Source organism: Hylobates moloch, unplaced genomic scaffold (assembly GCF_009828535.3).
Source record: "Hylobates moloch isolate HMO894 unplaced genomic scaffold, HMol_V3 SCAFFOLD_12, whole genome shotgun sequence".
Classification (NCBI taxonomy): domain Eukaryota; kingdom Metazoa; phylum Chordata; class Mammalia; order Primates; family Hylobatidae; genus Hylobates; species Hylobates moloch.
In genome coordinates, this window is record NW_026652287.1 from 27,548,653 (window position 1) to 27,559,155 (window position 10,503).

At 43.5% G+C, this 10,503-nt stretch overlaps 1 long non-coding RNA gene across 1 annotated transcript; it reads left to right on the forward strand.

Annotated features, from left to right (window-relative positions):
- Positions 1-5,964: 5,964 nt before the first annotated feature.
- On the forward strand, positions 5,965-7,849 carry LOC131380829 (uncharacterized). The gene is made up of 3 exons (XR_009209084.1): positions 5,965-6,160; positions 6,858-6,925; positions 7,806-7,849. It is a non-coding gene; the product is annotated as an uncharacterized LOC131380829 (long non-coding RNA).
- The last annotated feature ends 2,654 nt before the right edge of the window (positions 7,850-10,503 follow it).

A 10,503-nucleotide genomic window follows, 5' to 3' on the forward strand; every position in this document is an offset into this window, starting at 1 on the left:
AACAGAAGAAGTATGTACTCAGAGAGGCCTTACCTGGGACAAAGGGTTGATGTTAGGAAATGGGGATTCCCATTGAGCCCAACAGGACGTGAAGAGTTTTAACTCCCTGGGGGCTTTTTCCTAGGGTGGGAATATTATTAATAATAATTAGCACACAATTTCAAAGTGCATCCCTGTTAGTTATCCTTAATCCTGCACTGAAGTCTGATGCTCAGATACAGACTGGAATAGCCAGGCTTTGTGGCGTAAAGGGGAGGGCAGGGACAGGATATGTGGCCTGCCTATCTCCGCCTCTCTGCTACCATTAGTGAGAACAGAGCAGCATCCTGGCAAGGGCTCTGTGTCCTGTTGCTCCAGGCAGGGATCAGCACAGCTGGGATTGGCAGAGGAACACAAGGTACTAGTCATTCCTCCAGGGCTCTACCTTCCTCCCCAACCCCTCCCATTTCCAACCCATCTTCTTTCCCAAAATCGTTGGAGAGAGAAAATTGGAACTTAGTTTTTAAATTATTTAGCATACCTTTGGGAACTTTTGAAACCATGTATCACTTTAATACCTTTTGATGGCTAACAAGTGGTTCACCTCGATGCAATAAGCAGGGATAAGCAATGGTCTGGGATGCTTCTGATCCATTTGGAGATCCTGTTGGATTTTGCTTTAAAACATCACTGATGGCTGTCAACCTCTTTTCCATTTCTGCCTCTCCCAGTCTCCCCATTTAGGCTTCATCACCTCATACCGAAAATACTGAAATATTCTCCAATGAACTGTCTTCAGTTTCTCCCTGTTGCAAAATCATCCTATATCTCAGTGCCAAAATTTCCCAAAGTATCACCACACACACACACACACACACACACATACACACACACAAACACACACACACTCACATAACCATTTTATCCCAATTTGCCTAGAACTTTCCTGGATTTAGCATGAAAGTCCCATGTGTCAGGAAACTTCTCAGTTCCAGGAAAACTGAGACATTTCAATCTAACAGGTCAACCTAATACATACATAAGCACACATGTGCTCTCTCTCATTCTCTCTCTCTCTCTTTCAATGACTCACCATTGCTTGCAGTGCTTCATATGTAGTGAGTATTCAATTATTGTGGATGGAAGGATGAATGGATGCATGGATGGATGAAAGAAATGGGCTAATTCGAGGCAAAATTCATACTCATCCTTCTACAATGTTATAAAATGTAATGAAGAGGTGTTGTTTAGTTTGTTTTAACATTGTTTGGCTTATAAAGCAATTTTGCCATATTAGTATTCAGAATACTCTGTATATGTATCATATATTCCCCTCACATCACAGATGAGGAACCCAATCCTTGGGGAGGCTAACTAACTTGTCCAAGGACATACAGCTAATGGCGGAAAGGTAGTAATCCAACCCAGGTTCATGGTTCTAGACACTTTCAATGTCATTCCCTTCTACTTTGCTCACTCCTCTGCTCTATTTAAGTTGATCTCTTTCCATTCTCTAAATAGGCAACAAATAACCCTATTCTTGCTTCCAGATATTTTCTCAAGCCATCCCTTTAGCAAGGAATGTCTTCACATTTCTCCACTGAATCATAATCCCAATGGTTATCATTTACTGAGCATTTACTACATGTTGTGGGAGGAGAAATAATTTAGATGATGGTACACTGGCTCTTAAATATTTTGGCCTATGAGTGACATGCATTGGTGTCATTCACATTTCACTGGTTAGAACGAATCTGTGGCACACCTGAGTACAAAGCGGCTAGGAAACAAAGTTATCCCATATGCCCAGGAAGGAGAGTAGAACCAGACAAGAGAGAGCACTGGAAGGCCCTATAAAGAAGCCAAAGCCAATGTTTGCCTTATTAACTGGAACTCATGGTAGACAAACTGGGGAGAAGGAAAAAGGAACACTGAGCTTCAGAGACCCAAGAGTTGGTCCCCTACAGGCAAATCAGGGCATGCCAAGAAAGTGAGCTATGACTTGGTGACTAACACAGGAAAAAAAGTGGTTCATAGTTGATACTCCATCTCAGGACAGGACACTGGTTCTCAGACAGGGGATCAGAAGTCAGTAGTGGGCCATTGCTTCTTTGGGTCACCCTACCAGTGAATGTGACTTTAAAATGCCTAGGCTCCTCATGAAAGCTTATCTACACAGTCATACAAGATAACAGGACTGTGTGACAGCAACTCAAGTAGATACCAAACCTGAGTCCTGGGACAGGTGTATCTCTCCATCACTAGTGCACATACCCATGCACATGCTCACAAACACACACACACATGCACACCAGGCAACAGAAGGCAGGATTTATATATTCTGCCCTTAGCTCTCTTGCCTGGAGAACTCAACTGAGGCACGCATTGCAAGAAACCTCACCTCTTGAGAAGTAAAATGCTCAAAGAGTTCATCAGTCTGAGTGATTTAACAACTAAACTCTCTGAAATGTGTTTGCTGAAAGCAGAGTCTTTGTTTAACTTGAGAACTGAGTTAGGATTGCGTCTATACGTTGGCCATGTGGTACTGGGCAGGGAGGGTTAGCATCCATAACAGACATCCAATAGTATTTGTTAACAATGCTGTTAGTGGTGGTGGCCTTGGGCACAGTATCTCTGATCTTGAATTTAATGTTGAAATATACACACAGGATAAAACTGTCTGTCTACCAAAAGCCCACTAGTGTCATCAAGCAGACAGAATATGAGTCTGGCCAACCCTGAAGAACCTCCATGTGCCAATTCTTAGGACTACAAAGATAAATTATTTTGAGATTTTGCTTGAATATCTGGAAACTGAATATTTTCAAAATAACTGATTTTTAACTGAACTAAACTAAATGGTTCTAAACTATTCTGTGTGTACAGATACAATATGTTGTGCCCACCCAAAGGACAATAATTTGGCAATTTCTAGCTTGAGCCAAGTAATTCATTCATAATTAATTAATACTAATATAATTTGTAATATTGCTAAAGCCAATGGTCACAAAATTGTGGTATGGGATGGTCATTTTTGCAGCAAACAGACACACCTCTGGGGTTTCCAACAGCAAAACTAAACTACTGATTTTGGTGAGCCTGAAGTAAATTATTAACTTACTGTTATCATTGTCCTAGTACATGCCTGAGGAAGTCTCTCTTTTTATCCTGGTAGAGATTTGTTTCAGCTTACATTCTCCAATCCTCACAACTGGATTCAATTTCACTCCATTTGTATGGAAAGCCTAGTTATGCTAAGGATGATATTTATATCTCAGGCTACAAAGATAATAATAATAATAACTGCCATTTCATCATACTCATTTTACAGATGAGAAAACTGAAACAGAAAGGTCACCTCAGCTGTTGCAAAGTAATAAATGGCAAGACTGGAATTTAGAGAAGGGCTGTGTGGCCCCAAGGTCCACTCGTAACCATTACTGCACAGCCCTACCCTCAGAGGACTTGCATTCCTGTTCTTGGATGTGCAGAATGCATCACCTATAACATCTGCAGGCACCCCGAGACATCTGCATCACCCCCAAAGTTAGGTCCGTCCCATCCCCACCTTGCCCCATCCCACTGCTTTGTCTTACATTTCCGTCCTCTGAGAGTTGGAGAGCTGGCCCAAGCCCCAATCTGAGCCACTCTGCTTGATCCAAGCCAACTTCCCCCCAAGAGCTCAGACTGCTGCTCCCCTAGAACGCAAGTCCTTCTAACCCAATATTAAGGCAGTACAGGGCAGTTAGGAAGAGCTTACAGTTAGACTCACTGCTCTGAGGCTCAGTTTCCTTATTTATAAAGTCAATGTAATATTCTCTGCCTTTAAGGTTGAATGAAATAATCTACGTAAAGTGCTCAGTACAGGGCTTGTCTCCTGGGGGCTCCCATCTGCCATGAATATCTCAACATTGTAGTTGGCCAAAAATATTAGACCACTCTCCCTGCATAGCATTAAGGATGCTTAACTCAACTTGTACACTCCTTGAATGCTTTGCACTGCCATGTCCAGTGTCTACCTCTGAAACCAAGCCAGTTTCCCCAGCCCACATCATATTGGCTGAGGGGTCAAAGCCCTTGTTTCTCTCTGGCAGTCTTGGCTGAGAGCCCAGCATGCCTGCTCCTGTTTCCCCACTTCAGAGTAGTGCTATTCGGTAGAATTTCCTAGTATACCACATGTGGCTGTGGCTAGTGACTGTCATACTGGACAGAACAGGTATGCAGTATGGTCAACCAGGTGTGTTCCCCGTCTCTCTACCCTGAGTCCTTATATCACCCTATATGGGGTTGCTTAGCCACTCACAGTAAAGTCCTGCCCCACAGGTAACTCACCACACACCCATTGGCTCCTACAGATGAGCCTGTGATGGCATCTAGCGCATTTGCCTCGGTATTGAGAAATACACCTCCCAGGTAACAACCCCTGTAGGGGTCACTGGAAGGTAAAGAGGAAACAGACAAGCAATCCAGCAGTGGGACTGCGGCAGCCAGAGCTGAGAAGGGGTGTATATAATTACATATCCCAGAGCCGGAGAGGATTAGAAGTGCTACAGAAGTGAATGTCAGGCAACATGATATTCCACAGGTGTGAAAGTAGCGTTTCTACAGAGTTGGCCAACACTCTCTAAATCAAAAATATCTGCTGCCGAATGGAGGGAGAAAGAAAGTGAAGTGAATCATAAACTAGAGTCAAATAGGATAGGAGAGACAGTACAGAGTAGTTAGCCCAGCAGATCATACAAACTTGACTGCCCACAACTTGTTCCAAAGGTTGAGTCCTTTATCCAAGAGATGTGTGATTTAAATTGAAATTTTACATTTAAAAAAAACGATTTTAGGCCGGGCGTGGTGGCTCACGCCTGTAATCCCAGCACTTTGGGAGGCTGACGCTGGCGGATCACAAGGTCAGAAGATCAAGACCATCCTGGCTAATAGGGTGAAACTCCGTCTCTACTAAAAAATACAAAAAAAAATAGCCGGGCATGGTGGCAGGTGCCTGTAGTCCCAGCTACTCAGGAGGCTGAGGCAGGAGGATGGCATGAACCCGGGAGGCGGAGCTTGCACTGAGCCGAGATCACACCACTGCACTCCAGCCTGAGTGACAGAGCAAGACTCCATTTCAAAAAAAAAAAAAAAAGATTTTACAGATGAGGAAGTTGAGGCTTAGGAAGGTTAAGTTATTTACTCAAGTTCATGCAGTTTATAAGACTTATAACTGTGGGATTCCAGATTTTCATCCTCAGTGATCCAGAATTCACAAGGGAGGTGAGGAGGTCATTTTATTGATCCGAGCATCAAGTGAAAATAAAAATGGATATGGAATCAAGGCCATTTTAGTACCTGATGGGATGCGTGGGACCCAAGAGCAGAAGGGAAGGATTCAGGAATAAGGATCTTATTTAAGGATCCAGATGACGAGCTGGGTTTTTAATGTGTTAATCTGTAGGTTGCACTGCGATAACTAATTCAAAATGATCAAAAGTAGTTGGAAATGCATGACTAAAGCTATGACGAGAAGTTGGAACTGGAGATAGAAGTATCAATTGAGGAATTTTTGCAAAGCATACAAAATCTCAGAAGAACAAAGAGAAAGCAGCAATAGCCAAAGAATTGCCAGAGAGGAGACACTGACAGAAAACTGACATCAATTCCCCAGCATGCGCCACTTTTGCTGGGTAGTTGTACCAATCTTTATTTCACCTCATTATCCACACGACAAATGCGTCAGAGAGATATGAGAGCAAACACTTGCCTTTTTCCTTTAAACAAATATTCTCTTTTTCTAGCAACTTCTCACAGGCTGGGGTTGGGGATTCTGTCCTCCAACCTGTGGTGGAAACGCATCCAGGGGAGACTACGTCCGGGGCAAGGGCATCATGTGACCTAGGCTGAGCCAATAATGCCTCCCATTTCCCTCGTCACAGTGATTGGTTGAGGGATAGGCACAAGGCCCAATCAACTTCAGTGAGACCCAGTGGGGCTTCAGCTAGGAATGTGGGGACGGAGTCTGGCTGGCTTTCCTTTAGAATTCAAGCCTGAGATGTGCGGGGAATGGAGCAAATGTAACTGTCTTTCTATCATTTGAAACCTGAGATTGGAGTCAAAACTAAGGAATTGCAGCAGAAAGGAAGAAATTGGGTCCTCTGGTGACTATTGAGTCATGAATCGAAATATGCCTAAAGTGAGAACCCACAACCTTTCCACTCACGTGAGCCAGGAAATTCTGTTTGGGCTGAGTTTTCTAGTATTTGCAGCAGAAGAATCCCTACCTGATGCAGAAATGACCCACATTTTCCAGCTGAGGCAAACAGAGGCCTCAAGAGATTAGCTAACTTGCCCAAGTTCACGCAAATAACTAAGCCAAAATTTGAAGCCACTTTGTTTCACCTTGAAAAGCTGGTGAGGAAGACAAACTGGATTTTTAACTGACTGCAATATGACAAACATATGTGAAAAAAGAAAGACACAATAGGAAGATAGAGTGAAAGAAGGGCAGAGAGTGAAGGACAGTGTAATTGAGGTACAAGTTTCAATGACATCTGAAGATTCTGAAAATCTGGGGTTTTCCTGGTGCCCCACCTCTCCCAGTGACTCAGTAAGATAGGAAATCAAGGCTAACTCTGATTACCTAGTTGACTATTTTAAATTCCAGCCATTTATAGAGCACTAATTAGAAATCATTTCAAGCAAAACATCTGTTCATTGATTTGCTGAAACATCAATATCTGCTGTCTATGAGAATAATTTGCGTTTCATTGCTAAGGAAAAACATTAGTACCTGGAAACCAAAGAAAGCAAATCTAGACCCACGAAGATCCTCAGTTTTCAGAAGGCAAACCACCATGAGTTATTCTAATTATTTGACCTTTTCATTCCAGAATAATCGAAAGCGAGCACCTGCAAAGGGAGTGAGGTGAAGTATCTGGTTCATAGCAGCCCTCAACAGGTATTCTGTTTTCGAGGTTCCATGTTTTCAAATTTCCAATTTTGTATTCTTCTTCATAAATACATTTATTTGTTTCCATGTAAAAGCATTTTAGGTATTTATCAACTACTTATTTCAACAAATCTACTAGTGAAATGTATTCTCTGATTGCATGCACCCCACGTGTCTTGCGACTTCTCACACATTAAGAACACCAACACCCCGAGTGTTACAGATTAGAGAAACTGGGATAACAGTGGCACAAAACAGTGGATCCCTGCTTGCTGCCTTCCAGCACCTGTTCTGAGTGTTTTTCATATATTAATTCATTAAGAAAACTGAGTCACAAAAGACTAAGTGGCTTGCCCAAAGTCACAAAAATTGTGAGGGGTAGAGTTAAGGTTTGAATGCAATTATCTGGCTCCTGACCACTAGGCTGTATGCCTCTCAAGTTCCTCAGTTCTTGACATAAAACCCTACCTGTCATCTGAGAACTATAATAAAGAGTGTGTTAGAACACTCTGCTACACTATGCTGTATTATACTATCTTATACCATACTATAGTATATTATTCTACACTATTGCACTATGCTATGCTACACTATATTATACTGTGCCTCACTATATTATGCTACACTATACTACACTATGCTATATTATACTATATCACACTATATGATAAGTAAGTAGGCACAGACTTTGGGGGTGACTCGTTAGTATCTGTCAAAATTCTACATGCTCACCCCTGAAACCGGGCAACCCCATTTTTAGGAATCCATCCTAGTGAAAGACTTGCAGAAATGGACAAAGCACACACAGGCACACTTGCCACACTGCTTGTTAAAGGGGAAAATTCAAAAAGTCTAAATAGCCTTTGACACTGGAATTCTTTCATTCTAGACATTCCTACAGTGGATTGCCATTAAGCCATTATAAAGAACAAGGTCAGTGTTTATGTGTGGCATGGAACATTCTCTAAGGTACAGGATTAAGTGAAAAGGGCGAGTTACAGAAAGATATGTACAGAATGAGGCAGGGATTTAGACATTTAGGTTGAAAACAACATAAACTGTATTTTTGTGCATGAAGCAGCCTCCATGATAAATAGCAGTAGGGATTTCAGTGTTTGACAATGGTTAATAGTGGCCCAAGAGACACCTAAGAGACTAGATAGTAGACATTGCAGTTATTTACCAGAAGCAAAAAGAGTGACAGGCACACTGGGGGTGTAAGAAGATGGCCCCCTTTATCCAGGATGCTTAAGAAACTAGAAGAATGTCCTGCAGAATAGCATGGGGGCAAATCAAAAAGGACTTTGAGGGGATGTGGCATGGAATACAGACTGATGATAACCCTGGCCTGGCCCTTTGCTCTGACTGTTCAAAAGGTTGTCTGCATCCCACAGAGAGATGACTCGCGTGGCTTAAAGTCGCCCAGCTATACCTGTAATCCCAGCACTTTGGGAGGCCATGGCAGGCAGATCACGAGGTCAGGAGTTCAAGACCAGCCTGGGCCAACATAGTGAAACCCCATCTCTATTAAAAATACAAAAAATTAGTCAGGCATGGTGGCACACGCCTGTAATCCCAGCTACTCGGGAAGCTGAGGCAGGAGAATCACTTGAACCCAGGAAGCAGAGGTTGCAGTGAGCGGAGATGGTGCCATTGCACTCCAGCCTGGGCCACAGTGCAAGACTCTGACTTGAAAAAAAAAAGTCACCCAGCTACATAGGGACTGAGGTGGCATTACATACCAGATGCCTGTAACTCCAAAGCACTCCACTTTCAACCCACTCAACTCTAAATTGTTGATCTTTAAGTTGCATTCCAAGTGTTTTCAAAGAGTGTCTTGATCTCTGACAAGAATTGTATAAGCAAACTAGGGCCCAGGCCACCAGACTCCAGGGGCTCCTAAGACATGTCCAAAGAGAGCAAGTGTGTCATTTTCTATGGGAAGTTTTGGTTTCCATGTTCACCTTAAATTGTGCATAGGATTTTTATTAGAAATTATTGATATTTTTCTCCATTCTGTTTCATTGCAGCCACCCACCAATAAATAATATTTTTAAAAATATTACCTGTTCTACATGCTCTCCACATCTCTTCTGGCACATTCTGTCACTTAGTCACTCTGCTGTGCTTTGTACACCTTGTTTTTTTCTGCTCTGAACTTGAAAGGCCCAGATACAGCATTGGCCCAGAGGCAAATCAGATTGCTGTGGGGATACTGCCCTCTGCAGGCCACTACTATGCATCGCCTTTTAAGAGAGACGACTGGCTCCAGGATACAGGCCATCAGTAATGTTACATTCCGACTTCTTCATGGATTATCTCATTTAGTTTTCACAATATCCCTCCTGAAGTTAAAAACTATTATTATCTCCAGTTTTCGCAGAAGAAACCTGAGTCCCAGAGGGGTTAGGTAACTTGTTCAAGATCTCACAGCTAACAAGTAGCAGAAACAGGATTTGAACCTAAGCCATCTCTCTCCAGAATCTGTCCTGCCAACCACTACAGCAGACTTCCCAGAGGGAAGGTAACTGCCCATTTTTGAGCAGCTGTATCACGACAGGCATCTTACATACAATACCTCATTTAATCCATCTGTCAGCCAAAGGTAAGTAAATTAACTCAAAAAAACTAATTGACTTACTGTGAACCCGTGGCTAGTAAGTCAGGTCTTTCTGAGTCCAAAGCATTGGCTTCGTCCACATGGTTCTCATGCAGGTGCACTGCTCAGCTCTTCTTTTCAGAGAGCATTGGCCAAGGGTGCAACTGACTGACAGCCAGCAGCTGTGTGCCTTCAGAATCACTGTGGCATTTGCACCAAGGCCACCATCTCCCTGAGTGAGCATGAGGGAGGATTAGAGCCAGGCCACATCTGCCCAGGATAGGCCTCCTGGATGGAACCTGTGCCTGGAGCCTGCCCCTGGGCCTGAGGAGGCCCTCTCAGAGCTGCACTGTAGTCCTAGCTCTCCTCCCTAAGTCCTCCTGCCTGCCTGCCCCCATTTTGCCGGTAGCAGGTGGCATTGTGGTCTGAGGATCTTCCACCCACTCCTGCTCCCTCCTCCTTTATCTTTCGCAGGTAATTTAGCAACTTGGGCACTGATCTTACCCTCATGTTGCTCACATCGAGAGATGAAGATTAGTCATGAACATCAGCGACTGTGGCAGATGTCGAGGGAGAAGCCTGGGGTCTGTACTCAGAAGATCAGGACACAGTCCTGCATATTCCATCTTGTACAAGTTCTTTCTCAGTCACCCAGCCACAGTTTCCACCTCTATAAATGGAGCCCAGTAGAGCACCACAGGCCACATGCTTTGACGGCTAACAAAGCTTTAAAGTCAGGCAGACCTAGGTTCAACTCCTAGCGAGATAAACTCGTGAGGGATTTCGCTTCTCCACACTTCAGTTTCTTCATCTGTATAACAGGCGCACTAACACACATCTTGTGGTTCTGCTGTGACAATTAAGAGTGGTATATATGTGGCTGGGCACAGTGGCTCATGCCTTTAATCCTAGCACTTTGGGAGGCCGAGGCAGGCAGGCCACCTGAGGTCAGGAGTTACAGACCAGCCTGGTCAACATGGTGAAACCC